Here is a 21925-nt window from a genome sequence, read left to right as displayed (position 1 = left end):
CTCGTCAGATTCTGGGAGATGGCAGATCTTCTCCACGGAAAAGACTGGTGTGCTACCAGTCTTTCCCTTCCCGACTCCAGTATAAGTGTTTCGCAACCCACGCTCCCTAATCTAATCAGAGCATTCGGATCCCAAACTACTGGAAGCCTCATTACACTCTGCACATTATCTAGAAAAGCTCAGACTTGACTGTCGCGCTCACTTTGTGACCCCACTCAAAAAGAACTCTTGGCCTGCCTGGTCACTTCAACTGTAGCACTGCGCCACTTCTAGTACTACATCACGACCTCAAACCCTTAATCGTTCCGACCTACCTTCAGAAGCAGTGAACTTTCTCTCCCGTCCACTATACTAAGACCCCACATATAAAACAATATTCAGAAAAAAATCTGCCTTTGAAAATTACCCTGGGTCCCCATCCCTACTGTTCTTACCCACACATCCGACCGCCCAAAACTCCTGGCTTAAAAACGGGCAGCTAATAAAGGAGACAGTTCACCGCCGTGGTCGAACGTGTTCTACGTAAAGCGTCATGGCTGGGTTCTAGCTGAAACACAAAAAGGAGACTAAGGGATTCAAATCAGAAACGCTACAATTGGGGGCCATCTTGGAATGGGCGCATTGTAAAGGTAACAAGGAGGAGGTTATCCCATGATTTAAAAGTACTCGTCGGGGTGGAGAGGAGGGCACTGCAACCACTAAGCTGATCGTTGTTCATCATTGTTCCTCACACATGTATGCTTTTTACCGTATTTAGAGCAAGCACTGCAAAGGTGTGCTAGTCAGTTACTTTTAACAAATACAGTAGAGGGGAAACAAATCATTCTAGTAGTATTGAAAGTATAGTGACCTCGGATTGGTTGGGAATAACTTTAGATTGTGCTCTGTGATTGGATGCGGATGTTTGTCAGCTGTTTAATGGGGGGGTAGTCCCTGAGTTTGTACACGTCCGTAGACTTCGGTAGTACAACTGGTGGGATATAGCAATTGCAGTAGTGTTAGATACTTATCACAATAATAGACTCAGACGGACTTTAATAAGTCTCCATTCAACCTCTTCAGCCGCAACTTAGCTACATACACTAAACAGCTTTAAGCGCAAGTAATGAACTAGCTAGCCAATCGGAGAAAATGTTGCAAACGGGGTGTAGGCTTGTAATTGCGCATGCGCAGTGGAAAAAGTGTCTTTCTGTCACGTGAGGTCATAGAAATACTAGGTCGTTTCTTGTTACGGACTTCATCGCTCCGTGTCTGTAATCTGCGTGCCCCTTGACCGAACAGAATTTAGGTTTTAGAGCGGCTTTTTCGCAGAGTTCCGGTAGAGAACGTGGCGGATTAGCAAGGTAGGCAAAGGAGGGCGCATGATAAGCAAGCAGTCTTGAGGAATATATGTCGTTATTACGCATTCCGTTGCAACGCATGCCTTTACCACGCATGCGTTACAACGGAATGTGTTTTCCACGCTTTGCCGTTACCTCGATTTTACCTTTACTCCGCTTTTTCTTTTTTTGGGGGGGAGACCCCCCCAAGCCCCCTTTCTTCTTTTTTTTTCCTTTTTCTGCAGGTCTCCGCCGCCACTGAAAACGGACTGATGCTTTTTTTCGGATTAGGATGACGTTGTTCCGTGATGACGTTGCTTGCGTGGTGAAGATGGTCGTTGAAGCATTACCCGTTGTGAAGACGTTTACGAGGTAAGTGTATCGTTGTAAATGTAATGCGTGGAAAATGCTTCGTGGTAAAGGCTGTTTCCCGTCCTGAGCGTAATATCCTCTGTTGTTGATCGCTCCTGGTGTCGCGCCCAATGATGTTACATAATGTTAGTGTGCACGCCCGACACCAAAGTTGATCAGCAACGACATATTTTACAAATGATGACGTTAATACTGATCCACACATTAAGGCCCATATGTTGAGCAATAGAAGGATGACTGCCCTATAAAAGTAGGGTGACCAGAATTTTAAAACAAAAAAGTGGGACATTTCACAAAAATAGAAGAAGGACTATAAGTTTACGTCAAGTGAGCGCCCAGAATGACAGTGCTCCCCAGCAGAGAATTTTATGGCAAGGCCCGAAGGCCAATATTATGCATCATTCCTTTATTACTACTCAAACAGCAGCAACATCACATGGAATTCAAAGTTTGCGAACATACGTGACAAGAATTTTCAATTCTATTAAGGACAAGGCGGCGAGGATTATGCTTTCTCATTTCTTTATTAGAAATGCACAGCAGCCAATTAGAAAGCGTTAGATAAAAAAGAAACTGCAGTACCCATGAACACCAGGGTAACACGTGACCAACCATAGAGTCCACAATATAAAAGGTCATGTAGATAGTAGTACATCCTCTTTCTTTGGTGAGGAACAGTTCAAATTAAACAGGAAGTCCAATTAAAACAATGAACGTCAGGGATAGGAAGCCATCAGCAACAGCAATAGTCCACTTCGAAAAACCAGGACTCAGCATCAATAGATCACTGGAAACAGAAGACCATCGAAACAGGATAAAACCAGATGGAACAGAAAACCACTACTTCGGGTCAGAACCTGAAAAGAGACATACAGCCGTAATACACATCCAGTAAAGAGAATGAAGTCAAATTTAGGGGGGGGGGGGGGGGTAGAGAAAACAAGGAATTGCATCAAACATGATACATATGCAAAATAACAGTAGAAATGCATAACATGTGCATAAACAGTAACAATGGGTGGGATAATCCTCGCCTCCTTGTCCTTAATAGAATTGAAAATTCTTGTCACGTATGTTCGCAAATTTTGAATTCTATGTCAGGACAGGAGGCTCCGATTATGCTTGTTCAAAGCTGATCCACCACTACAGAAGCAATATGATCAATAGGTTTGTAATTAAAGGATTTGAACACAGAGTCAGAAGACCAATCTGCGGCCTTCATGATGTCAGATAACGAAACACCCATCGAGAATGCCTTAGAAGCCATAGCCCCACGTGCCGAATGAGCACCAAAAATGGAAACATCAATGCCAGCTTCAGACATGAGCCATCTAACCCAGTGAGCCAAAGTAACTGGGGTAACAGGGCGAAAAGGCTTCTGCAAAGCAATCAATAATTGACCATGCATATCTGAACGTAAAGGAGCAGTACATACCTCATAATCCTTGACACATTGAACAACGCAAAGGTTGGGATGATTAGGAAAGGAAGGATAGGTAATTGAGGTAGTATTCGTTTTGGTGCGTTTGGAAAGAAGAAATGTGACGCCCTCCGGTGTAAAACTGCGACCTGCCAAGTCCAACGCACGAACATCAGACACCCGCTTGCAAGAAACAAGGCATAACAACATAGTCAGTTTGGCTGACAGTTGCTTACGGGAAAGCAAGGAATTAGAAGGCCAGGCCTCCAAACATTTTAAAACGATGGAGACATCCCAAAGAAAGACATACTTAGGACATGGAGGATTCGACAGACGAATACGTTTAAGCAATTTGTCAATCAAAGGATGCTCACCCGCAGGTTTACCATCAATAAGAATATTAGCCGCTGAAATGGCAGAACGAAAGTTGTTGACCGTGCGATAAGCCAAACCGGAGCAAGCGAGAGAGGCTAAAAAATTAATGATCAGAGAGACATCTGCTGAAGTGGGATCAACCTCCCGTTGAACACACCAGTCACACCATCGTTTCCATGAGCCTCTGTATCGTTTGAGTATTGGGAGACCAGGCTTCACTGATAAACTTGGAAGCGTCACGCGAAAGGCCTGGGAGCGACCAGCGATCCCCGAAATCCGCCACGCTAGCAGAAGTAGATTGCCTGATAGAATTAGGGGATGCGGATTGCCGAGGGGATCCAACAAGAGATTCCACTTCTGGGGAAGAAGGACCGGGAACCACTCCTGAGCCCTCCACAGAGGAGCAATCAGAATTAAGTCTGTTTGATAACGTTGCGTGCAAGCCAGGACCCTGGGAATCATCATGAACGGGGGAAATGCGTAGCACAGAACCGACGGTCAAGTCTGAAGAAACGCATCCGTGGCCAGGGCTTTCGGATCCGGCCTCCAGCTGAAAAACAGAGGGAGCTGAGTGTTGAGGCGAGAGGCGAACAGGTCTAAGTGACACTGACCCCAGATCCGAAGGAGAGAACGGAAAATGCGAGGATGAAGCCGCCAGTCGCTGAAGTCGCGAAGGTGGTGAGAGTTCCAGTCCGCAATCTGATTGTGGCGACCGGGAAGATATTCGGCAATAACAGTGATCTTCTGTTGCAGACAGAAGTGCCAAAAATCTTTGGCGATCTCCGCCAATATCTTGGATTTCGTTCCGCCTAACTTGTTGACATACCGGACCGCTGAAATATTGTCCATGCGGAGAAGAATGCATCAATTGGAACGAAGAGGAGAGAAACACCGGATCGCAAATGATCCCGCCAGGAGTTCCAGGCAATTGATATGGAGAGACAATTCCTGGGAGGACCACCGACCCCCGGTCGATACGGGACCGCACCGGGCTCCCCAGCCTGGCATCGGACTCTATCACCAGATCCGGAGATGAGCCGGACAGGGCTCACCCATTCCAGGCATCCATGTGGTCTAACCACCATTGCATCTCCCTCTTCGCTTCCTCTGAAAGAGGAATTAGATCGGAATAGCGAAGACCTTTCTGGAGATGACGGATCTTCAAACGTTGAAGTGCCCTGTAATGCAGAGGACCCGGGAAAATCGCCTGAATGGAAGACGCTAATAGACCGACAACTCGTGCTAACGATCTCAACGACACAGTCTGTCTGGAAATAACCGAAGTCAATTCCCTCTTGATATACCGAATCTTTTGATTGGGTAAGAGAAGTTGACACGAAAGAGAATTCACTTGGAAGCCCAGAAATTCTATCACTTGTGACGGAATCAAGACTGATTTCTGAGGATTCACCAGAAATCCCAGAGATTGTAAAAGGTCGATAGACCACTCCAGATGCGTCAAGACTTTGAGGGGACAGTCTGCCATGATTAGAATGTCGTCCAGATATATTATTAAACGAACACCCCGAGCTTGCAAACATTCTACAACGGGCCTCAGTAGTTTCGTGAAGCACCAAGGTGCTGACGAGAGGCCAAACGGGAGAACCTTGTATTCGTACCAAGTCCCCTGCCAATAGAATTGCAGGACCCGACGATGTGGCTCGAAGACGGGAATCGACAAGTACACATCTTTGAGGTCGAGGCGAACCATCCAATCCCCTTTGCGAAGAAGATTGCGCAATAGATGAATCCCTTCCATCTTGAAGTGTCTGTAAACGACACCTCAGTTGAAGTCTTTCAGAATGAGAACCAGGCGGGAACCGCCCCCTTTCTTCTGTACCAGAAATATCGTGCTGATGAACCCATGGGGATGGCGAATAGTTTGAATGATTGCCCCTTTTTGGAGAAGAGACTCGATCTCTGCCGAAATGAACTCTTGGTCCTGAAGAGAGAAAAATAGAGGACTGGGAGGGTGGGTTTGATGTTGGGGCTGATAAAACTCTATTTTGTAACCCTGAACGGTTTGCAGTACCCAAGCATCTTTGGAGATTAGACGCCAATTGTGTAGAAAAAAAAATCGGATTCTGCCCCCCAGAACCACATCGGAAACTGGAATCAAGCTCACCTGTAGTGTTGGAATCCTGGTAGCCCCCTTGGTTTCCGCCGGAACGTCCCTTACGAAATTGTCCTCTCCCTTTGCGAGAGGGATAGAAGTGGGAACGGAAGTTGTAGCCTGTATCTTGACCACCGCCTCTTTGGGACTGGAATCCCCTCTGGGAGAATTGTTGAGAGCCACGGCCGAACGAGCGTCCCCTATGTCGTCCGGCCCTGGCAAAAACCGGATGAAGCGCTCGCCGCAGCGAAGCCTGAGCTTTATCAAGGCCACTGAAAGTAGCCACAAACTTTGTAAGTTCCTTCAAAAAAGGCTGGCCGAACAACAGTCCCTGAGCTACAGGACCAGACTCGGATGTGGAGAGCTCCGCCAATTTGGGATCTAATTTAAGGAGAATCGAGCGGCGACGCTCGCTGGAAATTGCACAGTTGGCGTTACCCAACTGGCAAATAGCCCTCTGAGACCACTCGATAAGCTCATCAGGGTCCACAAGAGACGAAGATTCTTTGGCCAAAAACCCAAGATCTAAAATCTTTGTGAGTGGGCCTAGCAAGTCCAGCAGTTTGTCATGACAGGAGCGCCAGGATCTGTCAAGACCCTTCTTGGGATCCTTGGCGTATTTTTTGAGGTAGGAGACCATCGTGGGATCAATCTCTGGCGTGTCCGCTAAATGGTCGGCGACATCCGGACGTGGACACTCGGACCGAAGGCGAGCCCTGACATCTTTCTCAACGGGTTGCCGAATGTGAGCCTGTACATATTCCGCCACAGCAGGGGAAGGAAGCCAGGAAGAGTGTTGTAATCTGGTCCTGTTTCCCTTTTTCCCCCCTCCTCTTCCTCGCCTTATGGGTTTGCCCAGCCTTAGAATGTTGGAGCTGGAGCTCCTGTTAGAATGTTGGCATCTCACAGTGAGAGGCTGAAGGATCCGCATGAATAAACGACAATCTCTACATTATTGTGCGTTTTAGAGGATTATTTACAACATTAATCTGGCGACGAGGATGGGATTATTTACAACATTAATCTGGCGACGAGGATGGGATACGAACCCACGCGTGCAAAGCACAATGGATTAGCAATCCATTGTGCTTTGCACGCGTGGGTTCGTATCCCATCCTCGTCGCCAGATTAATGTTGTAAATAATGCCTTTTTTTTATGCTCCCCAACGACTGTCATACCTGAGCTTGTACTCTTGTTGATGTTTCTGAGTTTTCTCCAACACAGCGTCTCTGTCCACCCACACAGGAGTTCCTCCATTTAGCCAGTTAGGAGTGAGTTTGGAACCCGGGTTCCTCCCTTTGAGAGAAACAAACGGTGACACACCAGAGACCGCATTAGGCGATGTATGATATGACCACAACATTTTCCTAATGGCTTCCTCCACTGGAACCTGGGAGCTCAATGCAAGCTGGATGGTGTCCTTTAACATCCTGTTCGCCCTTTCCACCAGTCCATTGGCTTTGGGACAGTAGAGTGGGGACTTGAGATGTGTGATGGACAGCGTGGACATAAACTGCTTCATTTCCTCTGAAGCGAATTGAACCCCGTTGTCAGTTATTATGACACCTGGTATACCCTCCTTAGAAAAGGTGTCTCTTAAAAAATTCAATAGCGACGCGGTAGTTATGAAAGATACCATTCTCATTACAATCCAATGAGAGTGGTAATCTATGAGAACAAACATGAACCTTTGAGATTGGTTAAGTAGGTTTAGGGGACCAATTATGTCCAATCCCAACTTTTCCCATGGTACTGTGGGGACCTCCACCGGGATTAGCGGTGCTTTGCGGACAACTTTGGTTTTGTCACAAAAACCGCAGGCTGCGCAATTCTTTACTTGATCCCCCACAAGCGAATCCATCCCGGGGAACCAATAGTGCTGCCTGATTTTGCTTTTCGTCATGCTCCTCCCCGGGTGGCCCTCATGGGCAATCTGTATTATTCTTTCATACATGCTTTTCGGAGGAATGATCTTACTTCCTCTGCAAATTTGGTTCTCCACAATGGATAATTCATCTTGCACCGGCCAGAAATGGTGAATAGAATCCGGCACCTCCTGCTTGTTAACAGGCCACCCACTGCGAATCAAATTTCTTAATGTAGCGAATTCACTGTCATCTCTTATGGATTTCTCCCACTCCTCACGATTGATGGCCGGAATTTCAACCAAAAGAATTGTCTCCTCCGGCGGGGTTTGCATCGGGTTCCCATTGGTCACTGGTAGTCTGGAGAGACAGTCCGCTACCCTGTTCTCACTTCCTGGGACATATATCATGGTGTAGTTGAACCCTTGTAGACTCAGTACCCATTTGGCTATTCGTGGAGTGGTATTTTCCAAGCGTTTAGTGGAGAATAACGGTAGTAAGGGTTTGTGGTTCGTTCTCAACACAAACGGGATGCCCCATAAGAAATACTTAAAGTGGTTTATGGCCCAGTAGCACGCCAAAGCTTCTTTTTCTATTGTCGAGTAGTTCAGCTCGGCATCTCTCAAAGCTCTAGAAGCAAAGGCAATCACTGTCTCTTGACCGTTCGTCCTCTGCGTAAGTGAAGCTCCCAACCCCTTCGCGCTAGCGTCCGTGGTGAGGGTGGTTTTAGCATTGGGATTGAAAGCACTCAGGATAGGTGTATCAACGATGGCCTCCTTGATGAGTTGGAAAGCTGATTGGTGATCTTGCTTCCAATCAAATTCAGACCCCTTCTTCAGCAGCTCCCTGAGGGGACGCACCTGATCCGCAAAGTTTTTGACGAACTTGGACATGTATTCCGCCAACCCCAGGAATGATTTGAGTTCATCCTTGTTGGTGGGTGCAGGGGCTAGTTTAACGGAGTCCACCAGACTGGATTTGGGTTTGATTCCCTCGCTTGAGATGGTGTGACCGAGATAGACTACAGATTCCACCCCGATTTTACATTTGTCCTTCTGAGTGGTGAAACCTGCCTTACTAAGTCTGGTCAACACTGCTTCCAGAGTTTTATTGTATTCTTCAGCTGACGAACCGTGAATCAGGATGTCGTCCTGGAAACAGAGAACTTTTCCCAGACCTTGCAGTATATGTTGCATGACGCGTTGAAACACAGCCGCAGCAGATGCTAGGCCGAAAGGCAACCTGGAAAACTGATAAGCCCCATGCGGGGTTATAAAAGAAGTGAGGGGCTTAGAATCCGGGTGAAGAGCGACTTGGTGGTACGCCGCGGATAGGTCTAGAACTGTAAAGACTTTAGCTCCATGGATGGCAGACAGCATTTCATTAATGTTGGGGAGGGGATGTCGGTCAACCCAAATGTTAGAGTTCAAGTCCCTAAGGTCAACACACAGACGGATCCCTTTGTTACAACCTTTGGCTGCAACCACGATGGGCGCCAACCATTCAGAGCTCTCAATCCTCTCTATGATCTTGCACTCTTCCAATCTGTCCAGCTCCTTCTTAAGCGGTTCCCTCGTCAACAGCGGGATAGACCTAGGTTTGTGGATGATAGGTCTGGCATTGGCTTTAAGTTTGATTTTGTGGAGGAAGCCTTTTAGGAGTCCGAGTTTGTCTGTAAACACGTCTGGGAAACGATTGCAGATATCCATCCCAATACTGGCCCTGTCGATCAGGTACACAGGTTGCGGCGCGTTGGGGTCTAGTTTGATTCCTAAATCCTTTTGGTGTTTCCACCCTAGTAGGTTGGAACCATTCCTTGTGATGTAGACTTTTCCCACGGTTGATCTATCCTTAAAGTTAATGTTCATGAGTAGCATTCCTACCAGTGGTATGGGATCTTGATTATAACCCCCTGGTTTGACGTCTGGAGGTAAGAAACTATACACCCTTGTTCCAGAATTAGCTAGAAACGTAGCTTCATTAACAAGTGTATATGGAGAACAGGAATCAGCGTAGACCTCATACTTAACGTTGTCCAAAAATATTTCACACTTGGGGTAGGAAGTGCTGTTGCATTCTGAAAAGTTGGATACCTGGAAAACTATATCCTCGCTAGGTAGTTGTGGATCCAGATCACCGCCTATCATGTGGGTGACACTGTTTTTTGCATTGTGGCATACTTTAGAGAAATGGCCTCTTTTCTTACACTTGCTGCATACAACGCCCCTTGCAGGACAGCTTACGCTGTTGGCCAGATGATTAGGATTTCCGCACCTGTAACATTTTAGTTTGTTCCCCGATGCAGTCTGTACTTCAGGACTGGAAGGTGAAGGTTTGTGTTTGTAGTCTTTACTGGAGATTTTGTGTACACTGTTCTCCGCAACTTGTTTTACCTCCACGGCTTCCTTCATTTTGTTCATACAATAAGCTGTATGCTCTATGCTCTTAGCAATATCAATAGCACGTTTTAAGTCAGGGGCTTCTGCAAGAAGTCTTTCTTGGATCTTCTTGTTACAGGTACATCTTACAAGCTGATCTCTAATTAGTGACTCAGTTAACGTACCAAACTCACACGTAGAGGCTAAACCCCTCAGAACAGCAATGTAATTTATCACCTTTTCATTTTTCCCTTGAATGCGCAAAAAAAATTAATTTTGTCACCAAATTGAGCTTCCAGTTTCAATAATGTTAACTGATACACATCATGTTGGACATCCCCCTCACCCACCGCTCCCTCATTTGCATTTTCAACAATAGCATCAGGCAGGTCATCAAAAATTTCCCTCCCTTGCTTTCCCAGATTGTGCAGTAGGACATGTTGTTTGCGCACAGCAGAAAACCTGTCCCCCCCGATGGCAGTAAGGTAGGATTCAAATAGGTTTACCCATTTTTTCCAAGGGGTAGCAGGATCCTCACTGTCATCAAGGAATGGAGGGGGTTGAGACATTGCAAATGCGGACATTTTGAAGAACATGGAAGAAGAAAAAGTAGAAATAGGGAAGATGAGTGACAATAGAAAGAAGATGAGGTAAGATGAGGTGAGGAATAGAAAGAAACGAGAGGCAAAGCTAGTAATAGAAAATCACAGAAGAATAAATAGAAGTAATAGCAAAACACCAGTAATGCAACCCACTATGCAATGAAACAGAACCAGAAGGAATGTACTGAATAGAGGCACTAAACTTGCGTGAGCTGAGCCTGTCAGCGATAAATTCGAAGCAGGCTGGATGAGCTGTAGAGAAGAGTTAGAGTGCTATGTTATTTATCCCCAGCAGGAGAAGCAGTGCCGGAGAAAACGGAGAGCAGTGTCTTGCTACGGAGCGGCCTCTGAGGAGTTCAGTCAGAGGAGGGGCGGGAACACCCGTAATCGGAGTATCTCTTGAGAGGAAGCGACGTCGTCTGAGCGCTGACAGGATACGAACCAAGAAGGCAGAAACACCAACGTTGGCGAAGAGCAGCACACGCGTACTTGACCCTGAAGGCACCCAACTTCCTTCACGAAGCAGCACAGTAACGCTGGCGAAGAGCAGCACACACATGCCTGACCCATAAGGCATCCAACTTCCCTCACGGAGATCAATGATTAGCGGCCAGCATGCTCCGGCCCGTGCGTTGTCAACGGGAGCAAAATCAAGCGTCTCCGAGCCCAGCAATGACAGACAGCAAATCCAGGCAACAGCGCCGACCACCTCAGCAGCCAGGGACTCACCGGCACGGAGTCGCCACAGGAGCACAACTCATCAGAAAGAGCACTAGGCAGGCGTCCCAACAACCAGCAACAGCAGGCCGCAAACTCAGGGACGCCGATCACCTTAGCAGCCAGGGACTCACCAGCACGGAGTCAGGAGCGTTGCGAGAATATGCAGAAAATGATCCCCTTCTGGAACGGCCACTCCACGAAATGAACAATGGCAAAAAGGAGACACCACCGCCAGGAAGGTCCAATGAGAGGCAGAAAGACACTGGGGGAAGGATCCAGACCGTCCCCAGCACGGTAAGATAACTCGTCGCCAGATTAATGTTGTATGGTAGGTATCCAACTTTTTAGAATGCAACAGCACTTCCTACCCCAAGTGTGAAATATTTTTGGACAACGTTAAAAAGTATGAGGTCTACGCTGATTCCTGTTCTCCATATACACTCGTTAATGAAGCTACGTTTCTAGCTAATTCTGGAACACGGGTGTATAGTTTCTTACCTCCAGACGTCAAACCAGGGGGTTAGAATCAAGATCCCATACCACTGGTAGGAATGCTACTCATGAACATTAACTTTAAGGATAGATCAACCGTGGGAAAAGTCTACATCACAAGGAATGGTTCCAACCTACTAGGGTGGAAACACCAAAAGGATTTAGGAATCAAACTAGACCCCAACGCGCCGGAACCTGTGTACCTGATCGACAGGGCCAGTATTAGGATGGAAATCTGCAATCGTTTCCCAGAGGTGTTTACAGACAAACTCGGACTCCTAAAAGGCTTCCTCCACAAAATCAAACTTAAAGCCAATGCCAGACCTATCATCCACAAACCTAGGTCTATCCCGCTGTTGACGAGGGAACCGCTTAAGAAGGAGCTGGACAGATTGGAAGAGTGCAAGATCATAGAGAGGATTGAGAGCTCTGAATGGTTGGCGCCCATCGTGGTTGCAGCCAAAGGTGGTAACAAAGGGATCCGTCTGTGTGTTGACCTTAGGGACTTGAACTCTAACATTTGGGTTGACCGACATCCCCTCCCCAACATTAATGAAATGCTGTCTGCCATCCATGGAGCTAAAGTCTTTACAGTTCTAGACCTATCCTCGGCGTACCACCAAGTCGCTCTTCACCCGGATTCTAAGCCCCTCACTTCTTTTATAACCCCGCATGGGGCTTATCAGTTTTCCAGGTTGCCTTTCGGCCTAGCATCTGCTGCGGCTGTGTTTCAACGCGTCATGCAACATATACTGCAAGGTCTGGGAAAAGTTCTCTGTTTCCAGGACGACATCCTGATTCACGGTTCGTCAGCTGAAGAACACAATAAAACTCTGGAAGCAGTGTTGACCAGACTTAGTAAGGCAGGTTTCACCACTCAGAAGGACAAATGTAAAATCGGGGTGGAATCTGTAGTCTATCTCGGTCATACCATCTCAAGCGAGGGAATCAAACCCAAATCCAGTCTGGTGGATTCCGTTAAACTAGCCCCTGCACCCACCAACAAGGATGAACTCAAATCATTCCTGGGGTTGGCGGAATACATGTCCAAGTTCGTCAAAAACTTTGCGGATCAGGTGCGTCCCCTCATGGAGCTGCTGAAGAAGGGGTCTGAATTTGATTGGAAGCAAGATCACCAATCAGCTTTCCAACTCATCAAGGAGGCCATCGTTGATACACCTATCCTGAGTGCTTTCAATCCCAATGCTAAAACCACCCTCACCACGGACGCTAGCGCGAAGGGGTTGGGAGCTTCACTTACGCAGAGGACGAACGGTCAAGAGACAGTGATTGCCTTTGCGTCTAGAACTTTGAGAGATGCCGAGCTGAACTACTCGACAATAGAAAAAGAAGCTTTGGCGTGCTACTGGGCCATAAACCACTTTAAGTATTTCTTATGGGGCATCCCGTTTGTGTTGAGAACGGACCACAAACCCTTACTACCGTTATTCTCCACTAAACGCTTGGAAAATACCACTCCACGAATAGCCAAATGGGTACTGAGTCTACAAGGGTTCAACTACACCATGATATATGTCCCAGGAAGTGAGAATAGGGTAGCGGACTGTCTCTCCAGACTACCAGTGACCAATGGGAACCCGATGCAAAACCCGCCGGAGGAGACAATTCTTTTGGTTGAAATTCCGGCCATCAATCGTGAGGAGTGGGAGAAATCTATAAGAGATGACAGTGAATTCGCTACATTAAGAAATTTGATTCGCAGTGGGTGGCCTGTTAACAAGCAGGAGGTGCCGGATTCTATTAGCCATTTCTGGCCGGTGCAAGATGAATTATCCATTGTTGAGAACCAAATTTGCAGAGGAAGTAAGATCATTCCTCCGAAAAGCATGTATGAAAGAATAATACAGATTGCCCATGAGGGCCACCTGGGGAGGAGCATGACGAAAAGCAAAATCAGGCAGCACTATTGGTTCCCCAGGATGGATTCGCTTGTGGAGGATCAAGTAAAGAATTGCGCAGCCTGCGGTTTTTGTGACAAAACCAAAGTTGTCCGCAAAGCACCGCTAATCCCGGTGGAGGTCCCCACAGTACCATGGGAAAAGTTGGGATTGGACATAATTGGTCCCCTAAACCTACTTAACCAATCTCAAAGGTTCATGTTTGTTCTCATAGATTACCACTCTCATTGGATTGTAACGAGAATGGTATCTTCCATAACTACCGCGTCGCTATTGAATTTTTTGAGAGACACCTTTTCTAAGGAGGGTATACCAGGTGTCATAATAACTGACAACGGGGTTCAATTCGCTTCAGAGGAAATGAAGCAGTTTATGTCCACGCTGTCCATCACACATCTCAAGTCCCCACTCTACTGTCCCAAAGCCAATGGACTGGTGGAAAGGGCGAACAGGATGTTAAAGGACACCATCCAGCTTGCATTGAGCTCCCAGGTTCCAGTGGAGGAAGCCATTAGGAAAATGTTGTGGTCATATCATACATCGCCTAATGCTGTCTCTGGTGTGTCACCGTTTGTTTCTCTCAAAGGGAGGAACCCGGGTTCCAAACTCACTCCTAACTGGCTAAATGGAGGAACTCCTGTGTGGGTGGACAGAGACGCTGTGTTGGAGAAAACTCAGAAACATCAACAAGAGTACAAGCTCAGGTATGACAGTCGTTGGGGAGCATCAAAAAAAAGGTGGAGAGAAGGCCAGTGGGTGGTTGTTAAGAGGCCGTCCCTGTCTAAATCCAAGATCTCCTAATTTTCCAAACCACTGAGGATCACTCGGGTTAACAAAAATTCAGTTGTGCTGGAAGACGGTGGCACGTGGAGTATGGACAACATAGCTAGTTGTCCAAGCACTACTGGTTCCAAACCCACTTATGAGAAGGATCGAAGACCAGAAACGCCCAGTAGAGGGGAACTCAAGGTGGCAAGGGTACGTAAACCTCCAAGTTGGCAATCTGACTACAAGATGGGACCTTAATCTTTCCATGGTCTTTCCGGCGTTGGGAATTGTGTGGGATTGCATTTTTATGTATTTCTCTATCCAACTTTATACTTGGGGGAACGTTATTCCATGTGTTTAGGTCTGCTGGAAAAATGTAACTTTTAAATATTTCTCCATCTGCCCTTTGGTTTTGGGGTACGTTCATCTGAAGATTTTAATTCAGTTGTATTTTTCTCTGCCTTGCAGGGAGATGTTTTGTAATCTGGTCCTGTTTCCCTTTTCCCCTTTTCCCCCCTCCTCTTCCGTGCCTTATGGGTTTGCCCAGCCTTAGAATGTTGGAGCTGGAGCTCCTGTTAGAATGTTGGCATCTCACAGTGAGAGGCTGAAGGATCCGCATGAATAAACGACAATCTCTACATTATTGTGCGTTTTAGAGGATTATTTACAACAAAGAGGTATGCGGATGATAGATGCCTGAAGGTTCGAAAGTAAGTACTGGAGGATGTGAAGCAGCATCGACATAATGCTCCTTACGTGACTTCTTACGTTGCAGTGGAACATCCTGATAAGAAGTTGAAGAATGAGTACCTTCTGTGTCTGTTAAAATGCCGGAGGATGCTGAAGCGCCCACCGAGGTCAAGGAGGAAGACTTATCCGAGGCTAGATTTTTACCCAATTTTTTAAAATCCGACCTATGCGGATTAACAGGAGACTTGGACAATCGGGGGGATGGCAACCAGCCCTGTTGTTTGGCGTATTGAGTCAAATTACGTTTTAAGGGGTTGATAGCACAGGCAAGTGCTTTAGTAACTGAGTGTTGTACACCCTGGTCCAATGCTTCAACCAAATCATGCTCTAAAAAACTAGAGTCGTCATCCTCATAATAGTAGTCATCTTCATCAAGATATTCTTCCATAATGACACACTAATGTGACAGTAACGCCCACAAGATGACACTTAAAATAATAATAATGCCAAAGGCACAATTCAGGGGGAGTGAACAACCCCACAGCAAGCCAGCAGGACAGGATAAACCTGCACACTGTAAATAATTAAATGTGGAGGGAGGGCTTGCTGTAACAATATAAACACTCTAGGCAGAGCCTATGCTAAGTTATACAGCCCAAAGCTTTTTAAAAAGCAAAGGCGTAATTGGGGCTGAGAAAAAACGAGGCTGTGGGCAAGCGTTGTGGAAACAACCTTCAAAACTGCAATCTCCGTGAGAAAACACGGAAGAATAACAGAAAATGGCCGCCGCGCATGCGCGGTAACGGCCGCCTCATTAGACATGAAAATAGGAGGTCGCGAGCATGGCGCGCGAGTCCTCCAGCCCCCGTTCTCCCGCTCCACTTAACTATGTTATCAGACACGGGCGCAGAAGCGCCCGAGCACAGGGAGGTGAGCACATGCTCCCGTTAACACCCAAGCGCTGACCTCGCGAACGAAATGAAACTTCCAAGGGGCGCGAGGGAGCGCGGGGGACACAACGCGTCGCAGTGCTAGTGTGCACAGAATGAAACAAAGCAGCGCGTAAACGTTTTACAAAGCACAAGTAAATAAAGGGTAATGAAGCACTTAATTGGCTGCGGAGCAGCAAAGAAAGAGGATGTACTACTATCTACATGACCTTTTATATTGTGGACTCTATGGTTGGTCACGTGTTACCCTGGTGTTCATGGGTACTGTAGTTTCTTTTTTATCTAACGTTTTCTAATTGGCTGCTGAGCATTTCTAATAAAGAAATGAGAAAGCATAATCGGAGCCTCCTGTCCTGACATAGAATTAGAATACGAATAAACACTCTAGAACACTGAACATGCTTATATCCCCGAATAGGCAGCCATCTTCCTCTTTTGTTGCTGCTCGAACAACAAGATAAGTACATTTGCATGAACTGTATCATTTAAAGAATATAGAAGTTGAAGCTAAGTTAGGAAGTAATGTTAAGATAAAAGAAATTATTATAAAGTTTTAAAGTTGTGAGATAAGCTTAGAGGGATATTTTTATAAAAACGGAGCGTTTTGAACAATGGATATGTCGGGTATTTAAGCGTGAATAAAGCTCAGGTAGTAGTTTTAATATTTATGAGGATGTTTTGTAGGCGGTGAAACGGAAAGCAGGTTTGGTGTAAAGAAAATTACCATTTTGAGGTAGAGGAGGTCGTTACGTGCGCGAGAGCAGTAGAGCCGCGCACGAGAGGAGTCGAAGGGAGTGTTGCTATGCGCGCGTCAGCGCGTGCGTAGTTACGGCGCTCGAGCAGGTTTCAGGTGGCGCTTGAGCGCGTTTGATAGTTTAAAGTAAATAGAATGAGGAATTGGATTAATGGAGCCGCTGTACAAGCGCAACGTACGGCGGCCATTTTGTGAGCTTGGGGAGAGAGCATTACAAAGGAAAGGAAAACATTCGGCCATATTTAGGGAAGTCGGGAAAGTAAGGAGATGACAGTTTCTGACAGAGTGTGATCGTTTTTTCCACAGACAAAGGTCGAGTTTTGGTCAGGAAGGTTAGGAATGTGAGAGGTGTTGTTTTGTGAATTTCGGAGTGAGGTAGGATTTGGAGCTTGGTTGGAGAGATAAAAATAGGAGGATATTTATTTGATTTGAGAGAAATATTTGGAAATAAAATAAAATATTAAAATAAAATGGAAAATATGGAGGGAAATTTGGAGGATAAGATGAAATCATATATGGAGAAAGTGTTTGATGGATTGTCAGCATCAATAGATAAGAAAATAGAGGATACTTTTGAAAAAAGTCTAAGGAAGAGAGACAATAGACAGAAAAGTGGCGAGGAAGAGAATTATTGGACGACTAAGGATGTCGAGGTTGTGGCAGGAAGGTCTGGTGTAAGTGGGAAAAGGAAGGAGAAAAGAAAATATGTAGAGAAAAGTAAAAAAATTATTGGTGATGAACGTTAGGTTCAGAAGGAAAAGGCTACAAAGGCCAAAATAAGCGCAATAAAGGCGCAAAAGAGAAAGCACAGTGCGGTGTCCTGTGATTCAAGTTCATCCTCAGGTGATGTGGAACTGACTTGTAGTTCTAGCCTGGAGGATTCAGATGTTGAAGAGGTCCCTATAAAGAAAAGGAAATCTGATGAAAAGGAAATTAAAATGGAAATAGGAGAATTTGTGGATCCTCAAGAAGAGGATATGTTTGACCCACTTTTGATTCAGCATCCATTATCACCACAGTGGACTCCGGCTGAACATGTAGCCAAGTATATAAGATTTTGGATTAGAAGAGAGATACCTAAAGAGGTAAGAACAAGGCTACGTTCGGAGTGCCCAAGGCCTAGTCTAAATAGTAAGGTGGCATGCACACCTGAATTAGATCGGAAGATGTTGGCCTTTATAAATAAAGGTGGTAGGGATCCAAGAAGAGGACTTGACAAGGGTTTAAAGGGTTGCCAAGACAGGCTTTTGGACGTCTTGGGCCCGCTGACTAAAGTATTTGATATGTGTGAGGAAGCTCATAGCAGTAACACTGGTGTGGATGTAATTGAGATGCGCCAGTGGCTGCAAAGGGCAATTTGTTTACTTGGAAATGCGAATGCAGCCTTGTGCATAGAAAGGAGAAAGAGTATTCTTTTTAAAATCGACCCAAAGCTTGCAGAATTGGCTGGCAAGGAGTTGGGTGAAGAAAGCGAAGGCCTACTTTTCGGAGATGATTTCGTGAAGGACATGGCCAGATATGTAGGCACCTTCAATAGCTTACAAAAGGTCCAAAAAGACATTAGGAAGGTTTTTGGACCGGCCGGGCGAACGCGGGGTCGGTTTCCCGGCCGAGGACAAGGCTTCACCAGAAGCAATTTTGGAAGAGGTTCAAGACCCTATGGAGCAAGTTTTGGAGGTGGATATGTGTTCTCGAGGTCAGATCAGGGAAGTTTCTTTCCGCAAAGGCAAAGGGGAAGAGCAAGAGGCTCGCGTGCTGAGAGGAGACCAAGAGGAGTTTCAGGTAAGACCTCTAGCAGACCATTCCGTTACACAAACAAAATTGGGCGGCAGACTAGCCCAATTTGTTTCACGTTGGGAAGAAATTACTCAAGATCCTTGGGTGTTGGAAACTATAGCTGGTTACAGGATAGATTTCTTCAGTACTCCAGTTCAGGTGAGAGTACCGAAAATTTTAAGATTCACAAGAGAGATGGAATTGCTTGTGACAGAGGAGGTGTTGGCATTGGAAGAGAAAGGTGCAATAGAGCCTGCAAGAGAAGTTCACGGCGGATTCATAAGCAATTTGTTTTTGGTAGAGAAAAAAGAGAAAGGAATGAGACCGGTAATAAATTTGAGGGAGCTAAACGATTGGGTTGGTTACAATCATTTCAAGATGGAAGGGATACACATCTTGAGAGACTTGTTGAGGAAAGGAGATTGGATGACGAGGTTAGATTTAAAGGATGCTTATCTAACGATTCCAATGTGTCAGGAGCAAAGAGACCTTTTGCAATTCCGGTGGAAAGGGAAGAGATGGAGATTCAAGAGTCTTCCGTTTGGGCTAACATCTGCTCCATGGTGCTTTACCAAGGTGATGAGGCCTGTGGTAGCCTGGTTGAGATCAAGAGGGATTCGTCTGATTGTGTATCTGGACGATATTCTGATTATGGCAGAGGAGAGGAATCTGGCGAAGGATCAGACAGAATTCACGGTGAAGGTCATAGAGGATCTGGGTTTTGTAGTGAACAAGGAGAAGTCTTGTGTTGTACCGCAGCAGGAAATGAAGTTTTTAGGTTTTCAGATATTGACATTGGAATGTGTATTGAAGTTGCCGATGGAGAAGGTAAGGAGAATCAGGAAGGAAGTGAGGAGAGTCAGGAATGCGGAGTGGATAACTCTGAGACAGTTGGCTCGGTTGCTGGATCTTCTGTCATCATCGATTCAGGCAATTTTCCCAGCTCCTCTGCATTATCGTGCTTTACAGAGGTTGAAGGCATATTATTTAAGGAAGGATGCAAGATATTCACAGAAAGTGAGAATGAATCCGGAAACTCAGGAAGAGTTGGATTGGTGGATAATGAGTTTGGAGGCTTGGAACGGAAGGGCAATTTTTGGAGAGATGGCAGAGATAGAGTCAGATGCGAGCATGCACGGATGGGATGCAAGGTGTGGAATGGTTGCAACGGGGGGACAATGGCCAAAGAAAGAAGGGTGGATGCACATAAATTGCTTGGAACTCCTGGCAGGATCTTTTGCGATAAAGAGTTTTGTAAAGGATCGGGTGAAGTGTTGTGTTCTTTTGAAAATGGACAATTTGTCAGCAGTCCGGTATGTGAACAAGATGGGAGGTGCTCGGTCAAGGGGATTGGCGGAGCTTGCCAAGGAGTTTTGGGAGTTTTGCTTGGAAAGGGAGATAAAGGTTCAGGCACAGTATATACCAGGGCTGAACAACGTAGAAGCGGATTGGTATTCAAGATACCTGAGGGATGTAAGCAATTGGAGACTGAAGAGAGAAGTTTTTCTGAGTTTGGAGAGGTTGTGGGGTCCGCTGAAAGTGGATCTTTTTGCAGACAGATTGAATGCACAGTTGAAAGATTTTTACAGTTGGAGACCGGATCCAGAGGCGAAAGGGGTAGATGCATTTCTACAGATATGGAAAGAGGGAAGGAATTATGCGTTTCCTCCTTTTTCAATGATCCAGAGAGTCCTGAACAAGGTCAGGAGGGAGCAAGCGGAATTAATACTGATAACCCCCTTTTGGGGAGCTCAGGTGTGGTTTCCGGATATAATGGATCTTCTGGTGGAGAATCCGGTAGTATTGCCAAACATAAGGGAAATTCTACAGGATGTTCAAGGGAATGTTCACGAAATGGTGGTGACAGGGCAGTTACGGTTAATAGCTTGGTTGATTTCAGGAGAGTATGGCAGATGCATGGATTATCAAAGAGAGCGGAGGATCTTGTGTCTAAATCCTGGTCAAAAGGGACTTCAAAGTCATATGGTTCAGCATAGAGAAAATTGAATGATTGGTGTATTAAGAGGGATTTGGATCCCATATCGGCACCTGTGGTAGAGGTGGCAGATTATTTGTCAGAACAGTTTGAAGAGGGTTTGGCGTATAGTACAGTAAATTCAAGCAGGTCGGCGATTTCAGCTAGTCATGCTTTGGTTGATGGAGTTCCTGTTGGTCAGCATGCTTTGGTTAAAAGATTAGTTAAAAGTGTGCGTATTATGCATCCACCAAGAGTGAAGTATTAATCACTTTGGGATGTTTCAGTAGTATTAAGGGAGTTGGAGAGTTGGGGAGCAAATTCTAGTTTAGATTTGAAACTCTTATGGAAGTTAGCTATGCTGTTGTGTCTAGTTTCTTTTAGGAGGGTTTCTGATGTAAGAGCATTGGAGGTGAATTCAAGGTTTTTTCAGCCGGAAGGAGTTTGTTTTGAAATTAGGAAAAGAACAAAGACTATGTCTAAGACAATTTTTTATCCTCTTTTTGAGGGGGAAAGAATTTGATGTGTGGTAAATTGTTTAAAGGAGTATGAGAAAAGAACCTTGGGTTTAAGATCAGGAAATTGTTCACAATTACTAATTACATATGTTAGACCATATAAGGCTGTTTCAACACCCACTTTAGCAAGGTGGATAAGGGGAGTAATGATTAAGGCCGGTGTGGATATTAGTGTTTTTGGAGCTCATTCGGTAAGAGGAGCTATGGCTAGTAAGGCCTTCATGAGAGGGTTTAGTTTGAATGATATTATGAAATCGGCTGATTGGTCTAATGATAATACTTTTAGAAAGTTTTACTTTAAGCCTGTGGAAAATGTGTTGGATTCGGTTTTAGAAGAACTTTGAACATGCATAATATTGGCCTCCGGGCCTTGCCATAAAATGCAGATTTTCCACAGTTTTAATGTATAGAAAATCATGATTTTATTAAAGGCACGGAGGCTAATATTATCCCTCCGCTGTGCCCTCCCATGATTGTTAATACTTCTGTTTATTTTATAGGTTGACAAAGAAGAAGAGATTTGGCGTTGAGGACGGAAGTATTTTGAAGAAGAAGGAGTATGTTTATAAGGGATTTGGTTTATCGCAGCTACAAAGAGGAAGATGGCTGCCTGTTCAGGGATATAAGCATGTTCAGTGTTCTAGAGTTTTTATTCGTATTCTAATTCCATGTGATGTTGCTGCTGTTTGAGTAGTAATAAAGGAATGATGCATAATATTAGCCTCCGTTCCTTTAATAAAATCATGATTTTCTATACATTAAAACTGTGGAAAATCTGCATTACAAAACAGGCAGTAAGAACATACATAAGATGCAATTTTTAAACCCAGTAGCTTGCCTGTGAATTAAATTGTTTTCTTGGAACTACTGCTAACTATCCCTGCCTTGTAAAACATAAAAAAACACCTCCCCCTGTTT

The 21925-nt window shown here is 45.5% G+C and overlaps 1 protein-coding gene and 2 long non-coding RNA genes across 5 annotated transcripts in view; 1 reads left to right on the top strand and 2 right to left on the bottom strand.

Moving 5' to 3' along the window:
* LOC146871944 (PAT complex subunit CCDC47) overlaps positions 1 to 614 on the bottom strand; it is a 636305-nt gene extending 635691 nt beyond the window's left edge. For 2 of the 3 annotated variants that reach the window (XM_085652333.1, XM_085652350.1), the window contains exon 1: positions 435 to 614. The gene's annotated coding sequence lies outside the window, so the exon portion shown is untranslated. Of the gene's footprint in view, positions 1 to 314; positions 336 to 434 lie in introns of those variants that run through there. The other variant, XM_085652340.1, reaches the window with a different exon arrangement.
* Positions 615 to 1240: 626 nt separating this feature from the next.
* LOC146871943 (uncharacterized) lies at positions 1241 to 21628 on the top strand. Its single transcript, XR_014981243.1, has 3 exons — positions 1241 to 1343; positions 1565 to 1691; positions 21508 to 21628. It is a non-coding gene; the product is annotated as an uncharacterized LOC146871943 (long non-coding RNA).
* Positions 2275 to 21925, bottom strand: part of LOC146871942 (uncharacterized) — a 286199-nt gene continuing 266548 nt past the window's right edge. The window contains exon 3 of the long non-coding RNA XR_014981245.1: positions 2275 to 2548. This is a non-coding gene — a long non-coding RNA (uncharacterized LOC146871942). The remainder of the gene's footprint in view (positions 2549 to 21925) is intronic.

This window comes from Triturus cristatus, chromosome 1_1, assembly GCF_964204655.1.
Source record: "Triturus cristatus chromosome 1_1, aTriCri1.1, whole genome shotgun sequence".
NCBI classification, from domain to species: Eukaryota; Metazoa; Chordata; class Amphibia; order Caudata; family Salamandridae; genus Triturus; species Triturus cristatus.
Note: the sequence above shows the minus strand (reverse complement) of the source record. Positions and strands in the feature narration are given on the sequence as shown.